Raw genomic sequence first — 9,310 nt, forward strand, 5'->3', positions numbered from 1 at the left:
AGGGGGCTCAGGACTGGGGCAGAGTATCAGGGTTCAGAGGGAGCTCAGGGTTGGGGGTGTTGGAGAGGCTGAGGGCAGCCTGCATTAGGACTCTGGGGCAGCAGTTCTGCCCAGAATCCCTCTACTCCAGCAGCAGGAGCAGGCAGGGGACAGGCACATGCTGCTTTTTGTCAGGCAGGGATGCACCACAGCAGAGGGGAGGGGTGCCAGGCAGGGGCCAGGGGAAGAGACCCAACTCCAAATATTGCTGGAGCAGGGCCCCCAGCCCTGAATGTTCCTGGAGCACGAGCACCACAAATGTATATAACCTGCCGCCTATGACCACAAGCCAACACAAGGTCCCACTGAGATTTGAACTCAGATTACAGGATTCAGAGTCCTGAGTGCTGCCCATTACACCATGGGAGCAGCTTGTGCTGCCTTCTCTGCACATCGGTGACCCTCATGGGGCTGCTTGTGTAAGGGGGCTCTTGGCCCTTTACTAAAACTTAGTGTGTGTGTGTGGGGGGGGGCGTTGGTTGGCTAGTTCCCAGCACCAATAGAAGGGGGAAGGATCAATGGGAAATCAGGACCCTGAGACTGACAGTCCCCAGGGACAATGGGGAGAGGCCAAAGCTCCAAGTTAGCTGCACTGACAGACCAGACAGTGTAATAAGAGAGTCACCAAGCCAGGGGGTCCCAGCCTCCATGTGAGCTGGAACTGCCTGGGTGAGAGTGGGGCAGAGCTAAGGAGAGAGCAGGAGCCCGAGAAGAGCCGGGGAGCAGAGCTGTGCAGGTGTAGTGCCAGAAACTGCTGCATGTAGGAATTTGCAACCTGTAGCAGTTACTGATACCTGAGGTTGTTCTTATTTGCTGACTTGTCCTAATTGGCTAAAACTTGACAGTGGTTTCTCTAGCAAAGGCCAGTCCCTGGCCCCTTGGTCCAGACATCCTCCTTCATATCAGGCTAGGGTGACCAGATGTCAAAGATGAAATATTGGGATGTGGGGGGGGAGCAAAAAAAAAAGCCAGAGGGCCCCCCTGCCGCCAAGCGGAAGTGGCATAACCCCATCTCCAACCAATTCTTGGCTCCAACCTCTGCTACACCCCCAGCTCCCCCATCCTCTCACTCCTGGGCCCAGCCTGGGCTCCAAACTCTGCAGCCGAGCCATGATCCGGGCCCCTCCTGCAGCTCCCGGGCAAGGGGTGAACCAGGCAGCTCTTGGCAGGAGCTTGTCCGCCCCACTTGTGTCTCCGCCCCCTGCCCACCTGGGCCCTGCCTGCTCCGTGCTGCCCCCACCCCAATGCGCTGCCCGCAGGCTGCAGGGATGGAGCAGCTTCTGCGCTGCGCTCCTGGCCATGGCCATGGCCAGTGTGCAGACCTGCGGGGGAGGGGCGCTGCCTTCCCTCTCCAGGTCTGCAAGGGGAATGTAAAGCGGCCGTTCCTGCGGGAGTAAGGCGCTGCCATCCCTCCCTAGCTCTGCCAGAGGACTGGGCAGCAGCAGTATTAGCAGGGGCAGGGCGCCTGATTGTTTCCCCGGCTCTGCGAGGGGACTGGAGAGCGGCCGTTCCTCGGCGCGTGGTGTGCTAGGTTCCTTCCTAGCTCTGCGACGGGAGTGGGGAGCGGCCGTTACTGTAGGGGTGGGGCGCTGGGTTCCCTCCCCAGCTCTGCCAGGGCCCTGGGGAGCAGCCCTTCCTGCGGGATTAGGGCGCTGCCTTCTCTCCCTAGCTCTGCGAGACCACTGGGGAGCGGCCCTTCCTGCGGGATTAGGGTGCTGCCTTCTCTCCCTAGCTCTGCGAGACCACTGGGGAGCAGCCCTTCTTGCGGGATTAGGGCTTTGCCTCCTCTTCCTAGTTTTGCGACACCACTGGGGAACGGCCCTTCCTGCGGGATTAGGGTGCTGCCTTCTCTCCCTAGCTCTGCGAGACCACTGGGGAGTGGCCCTTCCTGCGGGATAAGGGCGCTGCTTACTCTCTAAAGCTCTGCGAGACCACTGGGGAGCGGCCCTTCCTGCAGGATTAGGGCACTGCCGTCTCTCCCTAGCTCTGCGAGACCACTGGGGATCGGCCCCTTCTGCGGGATTAGGGCGCTGCCTTCTCTCCCTACCTTGGCGAGACCACTAGGGATCGGCCCTTTCTGCGGGATTAGGGCGCTCTCTTCTCTCCCTAGCTCTGCGAGACCACTGGGGAGCGGCCCTTCCTGCGGGATAAGGGTGCTGCCTCCTATCCCTAGCTCTGCGAGACCACTGGGGAGCAGCCCTTCTTGCGGGATTAGGGCTTTGCCTCCTCTTCCTAGTTTTGCGACACCACTGGGGAACGGCCCTTCCTGCGGGATTAGGGTGCTGCCTTCTCTCCCTAGCTCTGCGAGACCACTGGGGAGTGGCCCTTCCTGCGGGATAAGGGCGCTGCTTACTCTCTAAAGCTCTGCGAGACCACTGGGGAGCGGCCCTTCCTGCAGGATTAGGGCACTGCCGTCTCTCCCTAGCTCTGCGAGACCACTGGGGATCGGCCCCTTCTGCGGGATTAGGGCGCTGCCTTCTCTCCCTACCTTGGCGAGACCACTAGGGATCGGCCCTTTCTGCGGGATTAGGGCGCTCTCTTCTCTCCCTAGCTCTGCGAGACCACTGGGGAGCGGCCATTCCTGCGGGATTAGGGCGCTGCCTTCTTTCCCTAACTCTGCGAGACCACTGGGGAGCAGCCCTTCCTGCGGGATTAGGTCGTAACCTTCTCTCCCTAGGTCTGCGTGACCACTGGGGAGCGGTCCTTCCTGTGGGATTAGGGCGCTGCCTTCTCTCCCTAGCTCTGGGAGACCACTGGGGAGCGGCCCTTCCTGCGGGATTAGGGCGCTGCCTTCTCTCCCTAGCTCTACGAGACAACTGGGGACCAGCCCTTTCTGCGGGATTAGGGCGCTGCCTCCTCTCCCTAGCTCTGCGAGACCACTGGGGAGCGGCCGTTCCTGCGGGATTATGGCACTGGTTTCCCTCCCCAGCTCTGCCAGGGGCCTGGGGAGCAGCCCTTCCAGCGGGATTAGGATGCTGCCTTCTGTCCCTAGCTCTGCGAGACCACTGGGGAGCGGCTCTTCCTGCAGGATTAGGGTTCTGCCTTCTCTCGCTAGCTCTCGAGAGGACTGGGGAGCGGCCCTTCCTGCGGGATTAGGGCGCTGCCTCCTCTCCCTAGCTCTGTGAGACCACTGGGGAGCATCCCTTTCTGCGGGATTAGGGCACTGCCTTCTCTCCCTAGCTCTGCGAGACCACTGGGGAGCGGCCGTTCCTGGGCGCGTGGTGTGCTAGGTAGCTTCCTAGCTCTGCGACGGGAGTGGGGAGCGGCCGTTATTGTAGGGGTGGGGCGCTGGGTTCCCTCCCCAGCTCTGCCAGGGCCCTGGGGAGCAGCCCTTCCTGCGGGATAAGGGCGCTGCCTTCTCTCCCTAGCTCTGCGAGACCACTGGGGAGCGGCCCTTCCTGTGGGATTAGGGCTCTGCCTTCTCTCCCTAGCTCTGTGACACCACTGGGGAGCGGCCCTTCCTGCGGGATTAGGCCTCTGCTTCCTCTTCCTAGTTCTGCGACACCACTGGGGAGCGGCCCTTCCTGCAGGATAAGGGCGCTGCCTTCTCTCCCCAGCTCTGCGAGACCACTTGGGAGCGGCCCTTCTGGTGGGATTAGGGCGCTGCCTTCTCACCCTAGCTCTGCGAGACCACTGGGGAGCGGCCCTTCCTGCGGGGGCGGGGTGCTGCCTTCACTCCCTAGGTCTGCTAGACCACTGGGGAGCGGCCGTCCCTGCAGGATTATTGCACAGCCTTCTCTCCCTAGCTCTGTCAGGCCACTGGGGAGCGGCCGTTCCTGCGGGATTAGGACGCCGCCTTCTCTCCCTAGCTCTGCGAGACCACTGAGGTTCGGCTCTTCCTGCGGGATTAGGGCGCCGCCTTCTCTCCCTACCTTGGCGAGACCACTAGGGATCGGCCCTTTCTGCGGGATTAGGGCGCTGTCTTCTCTGCCTAGCTCTGGGAGAGCACTGGTGAGCAGCCCTTTCTGAGGGATTAGGACGCCGCCTTCTCTCCCTAGCTCTGCGAGACCACTGGGGTTCGGCTCTTCCTGCGGGATTAGGGCGCCACCTTCTCTCCCTAGCTCTGCTAGAGCACTGGGGAGCGGCCCTTTCTGCGGGATTAGGGTGCCGCCTTCTCTCCCTAGCTCTGCGAGACCACTGTGGAGCGGCCGTTCCTGCGGGATTAGGGCGCTGCCTTCTATCCTTAGCTCTGCGAGACCAATGGGGAGTCACCCTTCCTGCGGGATTAGGACGCTGCCTTCTCTCCCTAGCTCTGCGAGACCACGGGGCAGCTGCCCTTCCTGCGGTATTAGGGTGCTGCCTTCTCTCCTTAGCCCTGCGAGACCACTGGGGAGCGGCCGTTCCTGTGGGTTAGGGCTCTGCCTTCTCTCCCTAGCTCTGCGAGATGAAAGGTGAGCGGCCCTTCCTGCGATATTAGGGCGCTGCCTTATCTCCCTGGCTCTGCGAGACCACTGGGGAGCGACTGTTTCTGCGAGATTAGGGCGCTGCCTTCTCTCCCTAGCTCTGCAAAACCACTGGGGAGCAGCCCTTCCTGCGGGATAAGGGCGCTGCCTCCTCTCCCTAGCTCTGCGAGACCACTGAGGAGCAGCCCTTCCTGTGGGATTAGGTCGCTGCCTTCTCTCCCAAGCTCTGCCAGGGGTCTGGGGAGCAGCCCTTCCTGCGGAATTAGGGCACCGCCTTCTCTCTCTAGCTCTACGAGACCACTGGGGAGGAGCCATTCCTGCGTGATTAGGGTGCCGCCTTCTCTCCCTAGCACTGCGAGACCACTGGGGAGCGGCCCTTCCTCCGGGATTAGGGAGCTGCCTCCTCTCCCTAGATCTGCGAGACCACTGGGGAGAGGCCCCTCCTGCGGGTTTAGGGCGCTGCCTTCTCTCCCCAGCTCTGCCAGGGGCCTGGGGAGCAGCCCTTCCTGCGGGATTAGGGCGCTGCCTTCGCTCCCTAGCTCTGCCAGAAGCCTGGGGAGCAGCCCTTCCTGCGGGATTAGGGCGCTGCCTCCTCTCCCTAGCTCTGCGAGACCACTGGGGAGCAGCCCTTCCTGCGGGATTAGGGTGCTGCATTCTCTCCCCAGCTCTGCCAGAAGCCTGGGGAGCAGCCCTTCCTGCGGGATTAGGGCGCTGCCTTCTCTCCCTAGCTCTGCGAGACCACTGGGGAGCGGCCGTTTCTGCGGGATTAGAGCGCTGGTTTACCTCCCTAGCTCTGCGAGACCACTGGGGAGCGGCTCTTCCTGCGAGATTAGGGTGCTGCCTTCTCTCGCTAGCTCTCGAGACCACTGGGGAGGGGCTCTTCTGCGCTATTAGGGCGCTGGCTTCGCTCCCCAGCTCTGCCAGGGGCCTGGGGAGCAGCGCTTCCTGCGGGATTAGTGCGCCGCCTCCTATGCCTAGCTCTGCGAGACCGCTAGGGAATGGCCCTTCCTGCGGGATTTGGGCGCTGCCTCCTCTCCCAAGCTCTACGAGGCCACTGGGGAGCGGCCCTTCCTGCGGGATTAGGGCGCTGCCTCCTCTCCCTAGCTCTGAGAGACCACTGGGGAGACGCCGTTCCTGCGGGATTAGGGCGCAGCCTCCTCTACCAAGCTCTCAGAGACCACTGGGGAGAGACTGTTCTTGCGGGATTAGGGCGCTGTCTTCTCTCCCTAGCTCAGCGAGACCACTGGGGAGCAGCTCTTCCTCCGGGATTAGGGCGCTGCCTTCGCTCCCTAGCTCTGCGAGACCACTGGGGAGCAAAACTTCCTGTGGGATTAGGGCTCTGCCTTCTCTCCCTAGCTCTGCGAGACCACTGGGGAGCGGCTCTTCCTGCCGGATTAGGGCGCTGCCATCTCTCCCTAGCTCTGCGAGATCACTGGGGAGTGGGCCTTCCTGCGGGATTAGGGCACTGCCTTCTCTCCCTAGCTCTGTGACACCACTGGGGAGCGGCCCTTCCTGCGGGATTAGGGCTCTGCTTCCTCTTCCTAGTTCTGCGACACCACTGGGGAGCGGCCCTTCCTGCCGGATAAGGGCGCTGCCTTCTCTCCCCAGCTCTGCGAGACCACTTGGGAGCGGCCCTTCTGGTGGGATTAGGGCACTGCCTTCTCACCCTAGCTCTGCGAGACCACTGGGGAGCGGCCCTTCCTGCGGGGGCGGGGCGCTGCCTTCACTCCCTAGGTCTGCTAGACCACTGGGGAGCGGCCCTTCCTTCGGGATCAGCGCGCTGCCTTCTCTCCCTAGCTCTCCGAGACCACTGGGGATCGGCCGTCCCTGCAGGATTATTGCACAGCCTTCTCTCCCTAGCTCTGTCGGACCACTGAGGAGCGGCCGTACCTGCGGGATTAGGGCACCGCCTTCTCTCTCTAGCTCTGCGAGACCACTGGGGAGCAGACCTTCCTGCGGGATTAGGGTGCCGCTTTCTCTCCCTAGCTCTGCGAGACCACCGGGGAGCGGACAATCCTGCGGGATTATGGCACCTCCTTCTCTCCCTACCTCTGTGAGACCACTGGGGAGCGGCCCTTCCTGCAGGATTAGGGCGCTGCCTTCTCTCCCTAGCTCTGCTAGACCACAGGGGAGCGGCCCTTCCTGTGGCGGCGCAGCATTGGCTTCGCTCCCCAGGTCTGCCAGAGGCCTGGGGAGCAGCCTTTCCTGCGAGATTAGGGCGCTGCTTACTCTCCTTAGATCTGCGAGACCACTGGGGAGCAGCCCTTCCTGCGGGATTAGGGCACTGCCGTCTCTCCCTAGCTCTGCGAGACCACTGGGGAGCGGCCATTCCCACAGGATATGGATGCTGCCTTCTCTCTCTACCTTGGCGAGACCACTAGGGATCTGCCCTTTCTGTGGGATTAGGGCGCTGTCTTCTCTGCCTAGCTCTGCGAGAGCACTGGTGAGTGGCCCTTTCTGCGGGATTAGGACGCCGCCTTCTCTCCCTAGCTCTGCGAGACCACTGGGGTTCGGCTCTTCCTGCGGTATTAGGGCACTGCCTTCTCTCCCTAGCTCTGCGAGACGAAAGGTGAGCGGCTCTTCCTGCGATATTAGGGCGCTGCCTTATCTCCCTGGCTCTGCGAGACTACTGGGGAGCGGCCCTTCCTGCGGGACTAGGACGCTGCCTTCTCTCCCGAGCTCTGCGAGACCACGGGGCAGCTGCCCTTCTTGCGAGATTAGGGCGCTGCCTCTTCTCCCTAGCTCTGCGAGACCACAGGGGTGCGGACCTTCCTGCGGAGGCGAAGCGCTGGCTTCCCTCCCCAGCTCTGCCAGGGGCCTAGGGAGCAGCCTTTCCTGCTAGATTAGGACGCTGCTTTCTCTCCCTTGCTCTGCGAGACCACTGGGGAGCAGCCCTTTCTGAGGGATTAGGGCACCGCCTTCTCTCTCTATCTCTGCGAGACCACTGGGGAGCCGCCCTTCCTGCGGGATAAGGGCGTTGCCTTTTCTCCGTAGCTCTGCGAGACCACTGAGGAGGAGCCCTTCCTGCGGGATTAGAGTGCTACCTCCTTTCCCTACCTCTGCGAGACCACTGGGGAACAGCCCTCCCTGCGGGATTAGGCGCTGCCCTCTTTCCATAGCTCTGCGAGACCACTGGGGACCGGCCGTTCCTGCGGGATTAGGGGGCTGCCTTCTCTCCCTAGCTCTGCGAGACCACTGGGAAGCTGCCCTTCCTGCGGGATTAGGGCGCTGCCTTCTCTCCCTGGCTCTACGAGATGACTGGGGAGCCTCCCTTTCTCCGGGATTAGGTCGCTGACTTCTCTGCCTAGCTCTGCGAGACCACTGGGGAGCGGCACTTCCTGCGGGATTAGGACGCTGCCTCCTCTCCCTGGGTCTGCGAGACCACTGGGGAGCGGCTCTTCTTGCGGGATTAGGGCGCTGCTTTCTCTCCACAGCTCTGTGAGACCACTGGGGAGCGGCCCTTCCTGCGGGATTAGGGCGCTGCTTCCTCTCCCTAGCTCAGTGAGACCACTCGGGAGCGGTCCTTCCTGCGGGATTAGGGCGCTGCCTCCTCTTTCCAGCTCTGTGAGACTACTGGGGAGCTACCGTTCCTGCGGGATTAGGGCGCCGCCTCGTCTCCCTAGCTCTGCGAGACCAGTGGGGAGCGGTCCTTCCTGTGGGATTAGCGCGCTGCCTTCTCTGCCTAGGTCTGCAAGACCACTGGGGAGCAAGCCTTCCTGCGGGGGCGGGGCGCTGCCTTCTCTCCCTAGCTCTGCGAAAACACTGGGGAGAGGCGTCTCCTGCGGGATTAGGCCGCCGCCTTCTCTCCCTAGCTCTGCGAGACCACTGGGGAGCGGCCCTTCTTGCGGCATTAGGGCGCCACCTTCTCTCCCTAGCTCTGCGAGACCACTGGAAGCGGCCCTTCCTGCAGGATTATGGCGTTACCTTCTCTACCTAGCTCTGCGAGACCACTGGGGAGCGTCCCATCCAGCGCCCCGCCCCCACTCGAACCACTACTCCTCAGTCCCCATCCAAAGCTGCGGAGTGAAAATAGCGCCCCACCCCCCCTCGAACCGCCACTCCCTGCTCTCCTCCCAGAGCTGGGGAGGGAAGCCAGCGCCCCGCCCCCGCTAAGGGCCGCTCCCCAGTGGTCTCGCAGAGCTAGGGAGAGAAGGCAGCGCCCTAATCCGGCAGAAAGGTCTGCTCCCCAGTGGTCTCGCAGAGCTAGGGAGAGTAGGCGGTGTCCTAATCCCTCAGGAACGGTCGAACCCCAGTGGTCTCTCAGAGCTAGGGAGAGAAGGCAGCCTCCTAATCCCGCAGGAAGGGCTGCTCCCCAGGCCCCTGGCAGAGCTGGGGAGGGAAGCCAGCGCATGAATCCCACTGGAACGGCCGATCCCCAGTGGCCCCTTAGAGCTAGGGAGAGAAGGCAGCGCCCTAATCCCGCAGGAAGGGCTGCTCCCTAGGCCCCTGGCAGAGTTGGGGAGAGGAGGCAGCACCCTAATCCCGCAGGAAGGGCCGCTCCCCAGTGGTCTCGCAGAGCTAAGGAGAGAAGGCGGCGCCTTATTCCTGCAGGAAGGGCCGCTTCCCAGTGGTCTCGCAGAGCTGAGGAGAGGAGTTAGTGCCCTAATATCTCAGGATGGGCTACACCCCAGGCCCCTGGCAGAGCTGGAGAGGGAAGCTAGCGCCCCACCCCCGCAGGAAGTGCCACTCCCCTGTGGTCTCGCAGAGCTAGGAAGAGAAGGAAGCGCCCTCATCCCGCAGGAAGGGCCGTTCCCCAGTGGTCTCGCAGAGCTAGGGAGAGACGGTAGTGCCCTAGTCCCGCAGGAAGGACCGCTCCCCAGTGGTCTCGCAGAGCTAGGGAGAGGATGCAGCGCCCTAATCCCGCAGGA

General features: G+C 62.9%; 1 non-coding gene across 1 annotated transcript; it reads right to left on the minus strand.

Moving 5' to 3' along the window:
• Positions 1–336: 336 nt before the first annotated feature.
• TRNAQ-CUG lies at positions 337–408 on the minus strand. Its single transcript has one exon. It is a non-coding gene; the product is annotated as a tRNA-Gln (tRNA).
• Between the last annotated feature and the right edge of the window lie 8,902 nt (positions 409–9,310).

This window comes from Gopherus evgoodei, unplaced genomic scaffold, assembly GCF_007399415.2.
Source record: "Gopherus evgoodei ecotype Sinaloan lineage unplaced genomic scaffold, rGopEvg1_v1.p scaffold_126_arrow_ctg1, whole genome shotgun sequence".
In the NCBI taxonomy this organism is placed as follows: domain Eukaryota; kingdom Metazoa; phylum Chordata; order Testudines; family Testudinidae; genus Gopherus; species Gopherus evgoodei.